The 15,618-nt window shown below is 38.2% G+C and overlaps 1 long non-coding RNA gene across 1 annotated transcript; it reads right to left on the reverse strand.

Moving 5' to 3' along the window:
- Positions 1 to 860: 860 nt before the first annotated feature.
- On the reverse strand, positions 861 to 9,481 carry LOC140689607 (uncharacterized). Its single transcript, XR_012064649.1, has 3 exons — positions 9,301 to 9,481; positions 8,243 to 8,333; positions 861 to 972 (listed from the first exon to the last, which is right to left on the reverse strand). It is a non-coding gene; the product is annotated as an uncharacterized lncRNA (long non-coding RNA).
- Positions 9,482 to 15,618: the final 6,137 nt, after the last annotated feature.

A 15,618-nucleotide genomic window follows, 5' to 3' on the forward strand; every position in this document is an offset into this window, starting at 1 on the left:
ATCTTGAATTATAAACTCTCATACTTACGTGCATTACATGTCAGTCATGGTTCTTCTCTGTAAGCAACAGATACCTACTCTGGTTAACAAAAGTGACAGGGAACTTGCTGGAAGGATATCAAAGTGGGGGTGGGGCTCACGCAATCAACAGGAAGCTTGTAGATCAGGCTTCAGACCATGATTCAAGAAAGGAGATAATGGTACACTTTACCAAGTTGAATACAGTCAAAATCAGATAAGCAGCACCCATCTAGAAGGCTACCTTGAGAGACTTATGCTATGTGTCCACCGAAGTACATTAACAGAGACTATATTATATATGCATTAATAGAGAATGTATGTATACTATACATATAGAGCAGTGTACATTAATAGAGAATATATAATCCTGCTCTTAGTGCAGTGTCTATTCAAGATATTTGGTAAATTATAATTAATTTTAGTAGCAGTTTATTATCAGAGTTAAGCTTTGTCTTTTTACGTCGGCTCTTTACTGATCATCCAGCTTGTCCAGAAACTCCATAGAGGAAAGCTGAAGCCCTCTATTTAAATCTCTTCCCTGCGGTAAAATAAGAATCTTTGACACTAGGGTGGTCGAGTGTATATCAACCAAGCTAAATTAAGTGTCAGTAACCACTTTTTGAAAATTATACATCAAATAAATCCTTTCCAGCTGCTAAGTTGAGAAAAAAATTATAAGATGAGTTAACAACAGCAAAAAATGCAGTCTTCCCCAAATCCAGAAAATTTGAAGGGAAATAAATGCATTCACCAGACCCATTTTGTGTGAGGAGTGTTTTCAGTGTTCATTTCAGAGATAAGCCATACAAATAAAAGGAAGATGATAGGGCCAGGAAACTTCTTTCCTACGAGTGCGCCAGCTGCTGAAGTGCTGCCCAGAGTTGAAAGGTCAGCAGGCATCTGTGGCAGACGTGCTTCGTGATGGTAAACACTTGGATGCCAAAAGTGGTTCTGTTGACAGAGAGTGCAAAATTGAGGTGAGAAATAGAAATGTGAGGGAGCTTCACTGCTGGGAATCTTATTTCATGTTTGAGCACAATTAACCAGCTGATAAACAGGCTTTTGTTTTCCATATGAATGGCCAATGGCATTCATTCGGGACACTATCTTGTCAAATGGACAACAATAACAATAAAGTTTATGTGTCTTGGCTCTCTTCTCCTCGAAAACCTGTAGTAACCTCGTGCTTTGGAATCAAGAACCTGAACCGAGCATGCAAAATAATTATCTTCCAGAATCCACCTGATGATGAGGCGATGGAAGATTGTCTTGCTTTGAACTGGAAATGGGACTAAAAATCTCTTAATTTCAATGAGTCTTAATTTTAGTGGAATTAGAACAGGCTTGCAAGCTCTAGTATTCTCTGTGCCACATGTTCATATATTTAAACTTCAAGAAGAGATACATGATCATATTTCAAAAGTTATTCTAAATTTTCAAAAGCACATGACACTGTCTTCTTATCTGAACTGTCTTAAAGCCATTTTCTAAGCCCTTGTTACTGACAAAAGGTGAGAACTTTTCAACATTACTTAGTGTTTTATCACAAACTGTAAATTCTTCATCTTCACTTTCTTCTCCTCAATCATACGTTTTCCAGTGTGCCACGTTCATCTCTTTTTTTTTTAATTTTTCTAAATAATAAGATCTTCTGTTCCTGTTTTGGCTTAATGAAGATGACATATGGTTTTAGTGCTTTTTTTCTCATGGTGATGATTGAAGAGCAAAGCCACCTATATCCTCTCGCTTAGTTTCCCTTGAGAAGAATGAACAAAGTGAACTGTGTAGCTTAGTAACCATGAAACACATTTCCTGTATAATGTTCACAACTTTGGCAAGGTGAAATTGTCATTGTACTGCAACTTCTGGTAACGTTGGTGGAAGAAAGGAAATTACGTTATTAGCTTTCATGTGTTGACTCAGACACATCTAGTTCAGTTTAAGAAAGCAAATCTGTAGACTTTCATTTATCCCCCCAATAAATATTTATTGATTACTACTATGTGCTCTTTACTTGAGGATAGACTTATGAAAGATGTATGGCTTCAGTCCCCAAGGACTGAGTGACCTGGCATGTTGGGTTGTCCTGGTAGTAGTAGTGGTAGACAGTGCTGATGACTGGTGATGATTTTGGTTTGTTGAGGAAGAATTGTTGAGAAGTAAATATATCACCTGGGATTTGTATATATATATATCCCCTGGAAAATCCACACTAGTTTAACCATTTAACCTATTTCATCTCTTACCATAGAATTGCCTAACTTTTTTTTTAATTGATGTATTGTTGATTTACAGTATTGTGTTAGTCTCTGGTGTACAGCATAGTGATTCAGTTATACATAAATATATATATTTCTTTTCATATTCTTTTTCATTATAGGCTATTATAAGGTATTGAATAGAGTTCCTTGTGCTATACACTAGGACCTTGTTGTTTATCTATTTTATATATAGTAGTTAGTATCTACAAATCCCAAACTCCCAATTTATCCCTCCCCATCCCCACTCCTCCCTGCCGGTAACCAAAAGTTTGTTTCTATGTCTGTGAATTATCTCTGTTTTGTAAATAAATTCATTTGTGTCATTTTTTTTTGATTCCACATTTAATGATATCATATGGTATTTTTCTTTCTATTTCTGGCTTACTTCACTTAGTATGACAATCTCCAGGTCCATCCATCCATGTTACTGCAAATGGCATTATTTCATTATTTTTTATGGCTGAGTAGTATTCCAATATATACCAAAAACATCCTTATCCAGTCATCTATTAATGGACATTAGGTTGTTTCCATGTCTTGGCCACTATAAATAATGCTGCTATGAAAATTGAGGTGCATGTATCTTTTCAAATTAGTTACCTCTAGATATATGCCTAGGAGTGGGATTGCTGTATCACAGGGTAAATCTATTAATTATTGATGCCTATCACTCTTAAATCTTATTTATATTTTAATGAGCATCAAGGGTCTCAAAAATTTCAAAGTCCAGGCATCCAATGGTGGGATCAAACTTTAATCAAATATAGGAAACTTTTCTCCTTCTCTATCTAGGAAAGTACTTCATGCTCTATAAGAAAAATGCTCATTAGCATAAAGGATATAATTTGCTGGTGGAGATGGGACATGTTTATATATAAAAAGTATCTAAATAATGACATACGTATGTGCACATGATGCTCCTGCACATTCATATACATATAGGTGTGAATCAATATGGTACAGATCACGTATAAAAAGTGACACTTCAATTCTAAATAGTGAGAGTTAGTCATAGAGAGAGGTCATTATTATGTTCAGCATGAAGTACTGAACTTACTTTAGTAAAAAAGAAAGAAGAAGTTACAAATGTTCTCAATAATGAAAGCAGAAAAAGAAAAGAGAAACAATATCAAGAGCTTAATCTGGTGAACAATTTTAGGAAATAGAATAGCCACCCAGCACTTTATCTCCAGCCAAAGAATTGGCATACAGCACTGTTTTCTTTAGCTTGAAATCTTTATGATGAAGAATGACTTACTAGGAATTTTTTTTTCCGATAACAATTACCTTTACAGTATCAATGAGTCGTGACTTCTCTCATTTAGCAGTCCTATAGTTCACCCGTTAACTGCACTGGCTAACTACCTATTATGAACCGAGAAGTATTTGTTGACTTTTATGTGACTAGCCTTGAGCCAGGTTTCAGAGAGCAGAGCAGAAATGTAAGACATGATCCTTTCCCACAAGGCTATTCTGAAATTACTGGGAATCCTACTCTCTGGCAATAATTTGAAAATATAATTACTGGTAATATGGAAAAGGACATGTGTTGTTGCTATAGGGAGACAGGGCTTGTATCTAAACTTTAGGGAAAAACAGCACCAGCAAGGGGCCCTGCTCTGGCCTGTGTCTTAGGGGCGCTCTGCACTTTAGAATGCCTTCCATTCAGTTTTTTTCAGATTCCTTCTGGGGGCTAGGACCTACAGGGTGCCTTCCACAACAGATACCCTGAGAAATACTGTAATCTGATCACATGAGATTGACCTACCCGAATAATGCCGACGTGTTGATTTTGACTGAATCTTACTCACTTTGAATACAGGATCAGTTTAGGGCCCTGGGCTACTGTTAGTCCACCTCTAACCCTTGGGCTTGAGCCCTTCATGTGGGCCAGACGGTGAGTTCTCACCTCTGTGTCCAGGACACGAGGCCCCTGTGATCTACAGCATCAGATGGTGGCAGGGACAGCAGCAGACGCCCTTGGCTTTGTGCACAGCTCTCCTCCCAAGTTGTAACCTCTTCCTTCCACAGGCGTTGCGCTACATGTCTGGCAGATTTCTGGGAGTGGCTATGCCTGCTGCCTCTGAGGGCTTGTTAGAATCTTGCTCCCTGACGCTCATTAGCCCCTCTGATCGAAGTTTTCTCTTGCCTCTGATGGATGTGGTGACATACTCGGCTGGGTTAGCCTTAAGCTTTGCTGGAAATGGGATGGACACTTCCTTGTGTGCATAGGATCATCTTTCTTGGTCAACTCATAGGATTCTCACCAATAAGCCTCACTGGCAGTGGAAGTCAGGGGTATGGTCCACGTTGAAGGGTGTTACATACTAGGAATGCAATGATTTTAGTTAAGATTTTGAGGGAAGACATATTCTTCTGAATATGTCTTATGTGTTATTCTATGTTTAAGCTATAAAATTCTGTATAGCAAAACTAAAATGACAGAAAATGAATAATCATTCACACTTTCCTGCATACTCTGGGAAGGATTTGCATTTATCTGTGGTCCTCTTCAATGGAGCAGTTACAACCTTGGAGAGCACCAGGAAGCCATCGGCTGACGTAGCATCATGACTAATGATGTAACTAAATACATGGTATCAGGGAACTGTATCAGCAAGAAAAATTTATATTGTTTCAGTACAAGGGCATTCTGAAGAGCTATGGCTTTGCAAATAATAATGGCATGGCCTTCTTTTTCATGTATTGTGAGGTCTAAAATTATTTAGGCAATGAATGACACATTGGACAGTGAGGAACATGAAGAGATTGTTCCTGGACCTGAACAGGAAGAGGTAGTGACTGGATACTTTAAGAATAATCTTCATACAAACTGATGGGACAATAGACAAATATGTAACTTCTCTGCCCATTGGTCCAAGTCTCTTCACTTCTACCTCCTGTGGGCCCATGCATTTTGTAATACATTTTAAATAGAATTATTTATATAAACATAATTCAGACATTCACAATAGTCAATGCTCACCCACTGGGTGCTCCATGCTACATATTTAGACACATTTGAAAACTGTTCAAATGAATGGAGTACATACATTGATCTTGTCCCTGTGCCAGCGTCCACTACTGACAGTGCAACTTCTTTTGAGCAAGTGTCATGATTATTACCTTAATTAATACTTTATTTCACTGTAAATGTTAGCTTTTAAATTTTATGTGTCCTAAACGCTTTGATTCTTTCCCCCAAAACAGTTAGTCTCGGTTAAAATCCCACCACAAGGAGAAGTCATAATCTAGAGTACGATTACCTAAGAATTCAAAGTTATAAGATTTCTGCATGTTTTATGATCCTGGTTTAACAGGCAAGGAATGAACACTATGATAATACCAAGAAATTAAAAAAATTAGTAGTAATAACTTTAATATCTTGTAGTAACCTATAAGGAAAAAGAATATAAAAATGAATAGATGTATGTATATGTAGACTGAAACATTATGCTGTGCACCAGAAATTGACACATTGTAATTGACTATACTGCAATTAAAAACAAAACAAAGCAAACAAAAAAACTTAGCACAGAGTCTGGCTGAGAAAAAAAACCTCTAAATTTGAATTCAATTTCTTATGAAAATTAATCTTCAATTTCCTTAAGCAATTTTTTAAAGTTTCCTTGTTTTCTTTTACTTCTCTCTTTTTGAGTTTTCTTTTTTGAAAGAAAATGTGAGAAGTTGTGATGATTTCAGCTGAGTAAATTTCTTATGTTTTAATGGTAAATTAAATAATTTAAAATAAAACTACAGATGAAATAAATCATTCAGTCTAATGTTTCCTCCATTATAGTAAAAAGAATTTTTTTTAGGCACCCAGCTGTCCCACTGAGTATTTAGAATTTTTAACGGATCATTTTATATATTTTAACTTTTTGTGTCAGAGGCCACATGCAGAAGGATAGACTCTTGTAAAATGACCCAGGAAAATTCTCTGATCAGACTTGATGCTTGTATTCATCAAATAGTGTTTGCTTTCAAAAGAATTATTATACTTCCAGCTTGCTTGCCTTGGGGAATGTCAATTAAATCCAAATTATTTTATGACAGAGATTTTGCCATTTTTAGAGACAGGGTAAGTGAACTAGAAATGACAAAAATCAAATGAGAAATGAAAAAACAAAGTTTGATATTTATCTGTAAGTTGCTTATCTTTCAATTAAGCATTGGTTTACCCTTGCCAAGTGTCCCCATTCACAGACGCCTATTAAAAAACAAGCTGTTTCCATTTTCTGCTAGTTCACAAGTTAGCTTCTTTTAATGCACGCTTGTGTTTAGGGCTTTCTAAAGAGCCTTGTGTTATCTCTGTATCTAGCACTTATAAAGAATCACTTTCAGCGTGTGTGGCCTGGTTCCTAACAGTCTATCAATTCATTGAATTTCCTGAATTTCAGGAAAAACACCAATTGATTCTTCATGCTCCCTGGCAGAGTAAGTCTTAATTTTTGTCTGTTTCTTCCCAACACCAATCTTAAGAAGAAAAGGTTTTCCTTACTTTGGGTTTACTGAATCATACATCACCAAGAACATTTTAAAGCATTATTTTGTCTGTTACTTAAAGTGGAAAATGCTGTCCCTTAAGACACTGGCACTCTGCCACTTGCCTCCAGAATATTTTATGGTTCAGTGTCAGAACTGCTGCTTTTTCTAGAAGAACATATGGGCCACTTTGGAGAAGTTTTCTGCAACATTCAGATGCTGAACATATATCTATGGACATTTGGTCTCCAACAAATATTTTTTTCTGAAATTTTAATGCTTAATGGATTGTTTGGAACTTACTAAAAAGTATATTAAAGCATGATTACACCAAAGAAGGCTTGTGAATTGGAAGTAGAAGGGACTAAATATAATTGATGCAAAGTTTAGCATTATTAGAACGCAAAAATGTATTTTCTTCTTTGAACTATTTACCTCCTCCTCTTCTCCCTCCCCCTCCTCCTCCTCTCCTTCTTCCTCCTCCTTTTCAGTAAATTCAAATAGTCACTAGAAAGTATTTAGAGTGAGGGGGAAAATCATCCTGTACTTTGTGATGTTGATAAATATGTCATCGGACTGTGGTAGGTGTCAGTACACATTTGAGGATGCTGGGTCATTAAAATTGCATCCAGTCAATCTGGGACTACCTCACCGGAATTGTTGTGTAAACACTCTTCTCACTAAAACACCTGTTTGGACTGATTGTGTATATTTTGAGTCAAAGGAGTCACATTAAATGCATTTAAAACAAATACTTAAAATTAAAGCATTCTGAATGGAGGAACTAAATGGAACTCTACGAAAGAAGAGTTTCCCCCATCACTTCATGCAACATAGTACATTGATAACTAGAACTGGCCGGATTCTAGTGGAAACAGACTAATTCCTTATATTACTGTTGTACCAGATTGTCTCTTTGCTGGTTATTTGGTGAGCAACTCATTTGATTTGCTAAGTTGTGGAGCTAGTTGGCTCTTAAATGAGAGCTAACCTGCAAATGGTTCTATGCTGATGAAGGATGAATGGAGAAATAAAAGAAAATAAAACAAGAGAGTAACAGTCATGTTCTACATCTGGAAATGATTAGTGACCCCATAGTCAGGGACTTCTGCGTGGAAGCTCTTCTGCCCAGACAAACTTGGGATCTTTCCAGGTCCTGAGGAGCTGAGGAGTTGGATAGGACAGTGGTCGTAATGGTCAGAGAAAGATAAAAAGGGAAAGATCCTTCATGTCATCACAGAAGACATGAGATCAGAGATAGCTTACAGAGGCTGCAACCTTTGGGGAAATTCGAAGTATGTATGGCCATTCCACTTCAGTTATTTGATTCTTCCTGTTGTTCAAATATATATGTGTATGTCAAATGGGATATATGTATATATCATCTGGTTGTCATCTTGTTCTGACTGTATGTGTCATTTTGCCACTTGGCCGTGACAATAACCAGCATGAGGCACAGTCATCTCTGGACTCACCATATGGTTAGTGGCAGCCACTTGCTCCCTGAAGACTGCTTTAAAGGGCAGGGCAAAGGGATGCTTGGGAAGGATTCCAGAAGGCAGCAGTCTGGAAAACAGCAGTAACCCTGATCACTCGAGCCCCGTGGGAAAACAGTATAGATCCATTCACTCCGGGGGCACAGAGCACACAGGAGAGACAATGAGAAGTGATTTGCTCGCCCTCCCCTTCTAAAGGCAAAGTAAAGGGGAAAAAAGTCACACTTGTTGAAAAAGGTTCTAAGTGGCTGTTCAGTTGCCTGATTGATGATTGGTTAGAATATTTCATTTTCCCATAGACCACAATGTGATTATGTACATATGACCCACATTATATTGAAATAGCATTTGTCTTTTAAGTTAGTGTGTTCACATTAAAATTTGGTGAACAAAAGTATAAATGTATCTTTAGGAAATCCCCCAAAAGATCTATCCACAGAGGGACTTGAGAGGAAAGTGATACACTGCAGCCTTTTAATATATCTGCCAGTATCTACCCCTCTAACCATGACCTTCTCACGCCTGATTTCTCCGAGCCATTTCATGCTTTCATTTTTGCTTATCCTGAGACATATAACTTGGAGTTAGAACTTACAGTACAACACATGGTAGCGTCTCGTGAGAGTGTTTACCAGATGCAGGCAACCATTTACATATTTCTAATCTGGAGACACACCTTTGAATTCTATGTTTAAATATGTGTTACAAGCAACATGTTCTATGTTTATTCAAAGATTCTCAAATCTGGAAATGTATTATACAGTAGAACTGAACCAATTTTAAATCCAACTACCCCAGGAAGCCCAAGATACTCAGATGACCTATACTTAGAATGTACGCGCATATTGGTACCCCCTCACACACAGGCAGAATGATCCTCAAAACATGTGTTTTGAAAGAGAAATTATTAGAGGAGTGGGGAGGGGTAGGTACTCTGCTGTATTCAAGTCAGTAAAGTGTATCATTATCTTTGATTTTTTCAAAGGGAGTTTAGTGTCCAGAAATACTATGAAGACCTTGATATAGTGAAGTCTCACCTGTGACACGATCCTTTGGTATTTCCTATGTTTTTGCCCTTCACGTTCAAAAATGGTGCTTCTGATGGTGTCAGTGTATTTGTCAGATCTCCGTCCATCAATAGGCATCATGCTTGGCTTGTTTACACAAGCCCTGACTTACAGGGAGCACTGGCAGCCACAGAAGACAGGGAGAAGGCCATGACAACTGCAGAGAGAGGACATCCCTGTGACCTCCATCATGCCCAGGATGGATGCCCTCGGTCCTCACAGGAAGGGGTCGAATGAGGAAAATAACATTCATGAAATCTTTTATAGAACATTAAGTCCACAAAGTCTTTGAAAAATTCAGTAACCTATAAACCTTTATTCTTCAGAATACAAATAATAACTCTAGTTTTTGCCTCCAGCGAATATAGGCATTTGATCCTAGACAGTCATAAGTGTTTCTTTTTTACACAGTTTAGGATGATAGTCATTGCTTTTCCACTCTGACTTTGTGCTAGAAAGACACAACTCATGCTCCTTCATTCACCTGGGACATAGGGAAGAAAGGGTGAATCCCACCCTGGCCCCAGGGTTGAAACTTTTCCTGTCTGGGACATGAAGTGTCTCTGTGGTGCTGGGACCACAGGAGAGCATGGGTGCAGTGGTGCACCACCCAGAGGGCTGTCTTCTCATGCACTGTGAAAACACCATGAGCTCCAGACCATCGGCAAGGGATCAACAAAGACCAACCATGTAGATTGCATGTTACTGTCCTTTGATATCACCAGCATAATTCTTCTGTCTTCCAATTTTGTCAGCCTTGTTGCATTAGATAACAGTTTAATAGGGCCCTGTGTACTTTGGTATGGATGTTGACTGTGCTATAAGCAAGCTTTATGCTAATACAGCAGCTTTCCACAGGGACTTCCAAAGGTTATATATAGAGAATCTTGGCTGGATTGAAATATGTGGTCCCAAGGTCATAGTACAGAAGTGTCACCTTTATCTTTCATCCACTTACCTCTGTCATACTATTACTTTCTGGCTACCAAAGGAGGAAATTGTGATTGTATTTAATTGGTGGTATTTAATAATATTAGCTCTGTCTTCGGTATCCCAGAAGGCATATGATTTCTATGCACCCACTCAAATAATTTCAACATTCGCTTGGATATTTCAAATGGCTAAACCAGCCTCCTTTTTGACATGCTTAGAAGAGACCCTAGGTTTGACTTTTTATGCTTTTAAATGCACTATGAATCATTCTGCCAAACTCCTGCCCTTCATGTGAATGATATATTTTATTTACACTCTTAGAAAAAAATCTATGCATCGCTATTATTAATCACTCACACCTTTAAGAATGATCTTACCTTTTAGCTATTCATCAAGATCGGTATCCTTCCTGTTAGAAACAGACACATCATAACTGATGTACAATCAAACTGTAGATGGGTCCAAGTACATGGCTATTAGCAGAATAGATGTCTCGTCACTTGAGGATTACACACACACACACACACACACACCTCTGTATGCTGTATTCATTCTGGCAAGTCTCTTTAAAATGCCAAACTGCTAAACCATGTCAGCTCTCAGACAATACATCACTATGATATTGAAGAACAGCATATCACTTCCAAAAGCTGCTCCCACCCTGAGCAAGGCCAACAAGACATCGGACCACAGGAATTCGTAAAAGTTCAGAGAGTTTAGTCTATGACTTTAATCAAAAGCAGAAGAGGGAAAAATTGGTAAATAGATAAGTTCTCTCTGATGATGTACTAATTGTAAGAAAAGACTATTTGTAATTGAATCATATCTCCATTTGAAAACCAAGAAAATAAATTTTCCTGCCTTTGACATGACAATAACTGTAATGCATGCTTTTTATTAAAACAGCAAATGCATTCATGAAATGTGTTTAAAAGGATCTCACTTTTTGGTGGGCATTCTCATGCAACTCTAAAATGTTGGCTGGAAATTGGAAAGATGATAAGAGTCTTATTATACAATATCTGCATTCAAGTGTGCATAACCTTAAAAGTATCACTAAAATAAATATATCAGGATAGAGACATTTAACTGTACAGGTAGCACTTTAAAATTAAAAGATCAAGAAAAACAGTGCAGTAAGGCTTTGAATCTTAGAAGATGCTAAGAACTCTCTTTTCAGCAGAACGTTTAACTCCCTGGGCATTAAGGAATTACTTAATAGAAAAGGAAATAACCCAGGGGAGAAAATGTAGCCAGCAGTAAAGCTGCTTACAATTTCTAATAGGCCTAGGATAGTATAGTAGAAAGCCAAATGCTTCTATGCTCACTCCAAGACTCTATTTCTTAAGTTTCTCATTCATTAATTTTTCTTTGCTGGCATTAAAAGCTTCCAGAGAGACAGGCTGGGATATTGAGCTTGTTCTGAATATCCCTCTTACTGATTTCCTCACTTCATGGAAGACAGATCTGCAAGACACAGGATCTAATCCCCATTTCGACTTTTATAACGGAAGCCTAAAGCAAAGAAAGGCAGCCCTGTGGAAGGGGTTTCTGTAGGTAACGCGGATATATTGCTCACCATTAAGTGTCTTAAACACGATCTTTCTTAAAGTATATTAGTGAATGCTTAGAGTGTGCCTGGAACTGTGTGAAATGCTGGTGAGAATATAAACATGGAAAGTAAAGGTTCCTTTTTTCAAGGAGGTCATAGTCTAATAATGAGAATTATCCGAAAATAATATTACGATGTGACATGGACCACAGCATAGCTGAGACTACAATGCCACAGAAACAAATGCTCTGGAATTAAACTTCATGTGGGTTTTAAACACCTTGTGGAAAAGCTATCCTGTATCTTTTGAAAAATACTTTCCTGAGAAGCTATATACTTTTGTGATCTTATAATATCATACTCCTTTTAAGAGAGCACCCCACTTTTTCTCAGATCAAACTAGCAGTCTCATTCAATGCGGATGTTACTCTAAGGCATGATGGATTTCAAGCAGCAGCGTTCATTATCTCTATATTTCTGGAAGGCGAAGGCAAAGACAAAGGGAAGCCCCTTCAAGATCTGGATCACTTCCGCCTGTTACATTTCAACCATCAAACCTGCACAAGATGCACCCAGATTAGTCAACAGGCAGATGATTACAGATAAAACCTCTCATCTTGGGATAAATTTACTCCAAGCAGCATGAGCTCTTTGGTCATTTTATAAATATAGAATTTTAGAACAGCATCCTCAGAGATCCAGCCGTGCGTATCCAGCATTGTAGCTAAAATTTTCAAATAGAAATAAAAATAACTCCCCAGAAAGTCGCCAGCATTCATGTTTCCATTGGAGAATAATTGCAGAAGTCAGTTTAAAAGCTAACACAAGAGATGTCGAAACACTATCTCCCACCCCCACAGAATCGCTAATGACTGGTTGTATTATAGTCTTGAAGTGAAGGTTCCAAAACCTTCTCTTCCCCAGATTTATGGTGTCACATACTGGCCATGACCAGGCTCTCTGGAAGGAAACAGAAATTCCCTGGACAGTGAGGAGATCCAGCCACATATCTCTGGGGGGCAGCAGAATGTAGCCCTGAAGGTTTAATATTGCTAATCCTGTTATTTTCTAATCCTATTACTATCATGTTGGGTGAATTGAATATATTTCCTTCTTTATCTCTTTGCAATCTCACATGTTTCCTTCAATGATGGCTTTTGGCTGACCCAGCGAACAGGTTTGCTTCTTTAATTCTTAGCAAGAATATATACACAGCCTAAACGATACCTGTTTCCTGTAACATGCGGCGCTGTGTCCCCTTATGATGCTTCATGGCAAAGCGGGTGATACAGTGACTACCCATCCAGCCCATGATTTCCTGCCTTTTATTAACCCCAACTTATTATTACATCAAAAATCATGGTTTCCACTGACGACAGATTCAGCGCACACATACACTAATGCGTGTGTTTATGTGTGTGTGAAACAGCTACACAATGAGTTATTGAGTTGTATCTAGAAAAAAATGCTAGGCGACTGCAAATTGCAAGGATATAATGCCATCAAGGGGTTTAATGGTGACATCATAAATCACAAAAGCAAGGTACAAACGGACTGTGCTTCCCCACAATGCTAAGATGCTGCTGGTGCTGTGATTTTAAAAGTTGTCTAAGCTCCCCAGCCACCATTCCCTCATATCTGGATAATGTGTTATAATTTCCATCTTCTCCAATTCTCTCTACTTTTGCTCATCAACTTCAAACCTTCTCTCTACACCCAAAAAGAGTCTGTTTTCCTCCCTCTGCTATTAGAGCAGCTACATTTAAATGTAACACTGGATTGTCCCAAATTGAAATATAACATTGGAAAAACCTTGCCACTCTGGGCTAGGTGTCACACTCGGGCAATATGACAGACAGGTGACAACACAGCCAAGAATTAAGAGATTTTCTCCTCTTGGACGGCCATGTGCTCCATCCACCTATTCTCTTTTCCTCTGAGACGAGGAGATCTAATTACTCTATTACCCCATTATGATTGCAAACGTAGAAATGGTTTTATAGTTGTGCATTTTATTCACATCCGAGGTTCAGCGAATCCAAGTAATTTATATCTTATGTCCTAAATGATTCCGCTTTCTCTTCGATACTATCTTACCAAGGAATATATTAACATAAAATAATAACTGGCCCCAACTTTTGTCCAAATTTAAATATGTCCTAGCAAAGCCAGCCCCATTCTAATTGCTTTTATGTGTCACTTTAAAGCTAGGAGACCCAACCTCCTGGCAGCTTTGCTTTGGGTCTTAATTAGCCACTTAACTGCAAATTGGTTGGCACCCTAGTCCTTTCATCAGTTATTACCCAAATAGCATCACCGACTGAGGATAAAGAAAAGAAAGATCCCACATGTAGCAGGTCTTTCCATCATTATTGCCCTTTAATACAAAGAGGGGGGTTCCCAACTCTAATTAAGGCTATGTTTTTAATAGGTAATTGGCATCTTATTTAATTCACTCGCAGTGCGGTGTCTTAAAGGAAAAACAACCACGGTAATGTGTGCGTAGTGCTCTAGGATTTACAAAATACTTTCACCTACTTCGCTCCTTTTATATAGTATCTGTTTTAGCCATGCATTCATCAGTGTATTTTTACTGGTTGTCGTGATTTAAGGTGTAGATGCTATTTCAGTCCTTATTGCATTTGGTTATGTATCCCCAAAGCTGTCTAATAAAATTAACTCAGTCAGTCTCCGGTATATAAAAGGGAGTGGGCATCTCTACTTTTTGCTGCACTTCTGGGAATGATAAACATACTACATGGAGAGGTGCTTCTTTTAAAAGCAATCCTCAGTGGTTAGGTGGGCAGAAGGGTCACCACCTTCAAAGAAGATACGAGTTAGTTATGAGAGAGAAGAAAAGACTGGGGAGAGAGCAAGGAGGCTTGGTGCTGTGAATATAGAAATAAGCAAGGGAGAAAGAGACTACAGATAACAGATCAGATCCAAAATTTCACCAAAGGAGGGGGGAGAATTCAAAAAGAATCTGACTTAATTAGTTGAGTGTCTTAGCAGAATACCCTCAATCAATGCTTTGCATGCAATATGATACAACATCCTTTGTTTCTGCTAGGAAAGAAAATAAATAATTATGGTGCCTTTTTAATAATCAGCCCTGTGGGTTTTCTTTAAAACCTATTCTTTCAAACTGGTTTGATTAATTTAGGCTACAACACGTTTTATAAATTTTAAATGTAGGTATTCTTTTCTGTTCTGTCATTTTCAACCACTCGAAATTATATACGGTCACGTCAACTCAAAGTTCCGGTCTTTGCGAAAGGCCGTAGGTGAGACTTTGTCCACCTCAAATCTCCACAGCTCCTGGGACTGAGGGCCAAACCCACAGGCTGACCAAGAGTGAGATTCTCGCAGGCTGTGTGTTTTCGAAAACTTGGAAAGGCTGAATTATGTTTATGAGATTCATTTCTCCACTGCTCCCGAGCTTATAAAATATTAGTATTTACAATATCCCGGAACAACAAACACAGCATGGAGGCGGCCGCCTCATCAGACTGAGCCACAATCATCTCAGACATTTGTCTATTTATCATGGCCTGGATTTCCTTGGCAAAGAATTCAGTGAGGACGCCGAGCACACCCGTCCAACACTGTGCGCAACAGCACAACAAGATTCACACCCTACGATCACCCCAACACTTACTGCTTCTCTTTGGTAATCCAGTTGCCTCTAAGGTGAAGTGTGAAAAATAGAAATGTGGAACTGAGATCAAATGAAGCCAGGCCTTTGATGAAATGCAAAATGAGAGGTGTTTTGAAGGGAACACAGATATTTTTCTTTTTGGCCA

The sequence above is a fragment of the Vicugna pacos genome, chromosome 3, assembly GCF_048564905.1.
Source record: "Vicugna pacos chromosome 3, VicPac4, whole genome shotgun sequence".
Taxonomy (NCBI): domain Eukaryota; kingdom Metazoa; phylum Chordata; class Mammalia; order Artiodactyla; family Camelidae; genus Vicugna; species Vicugna pacos.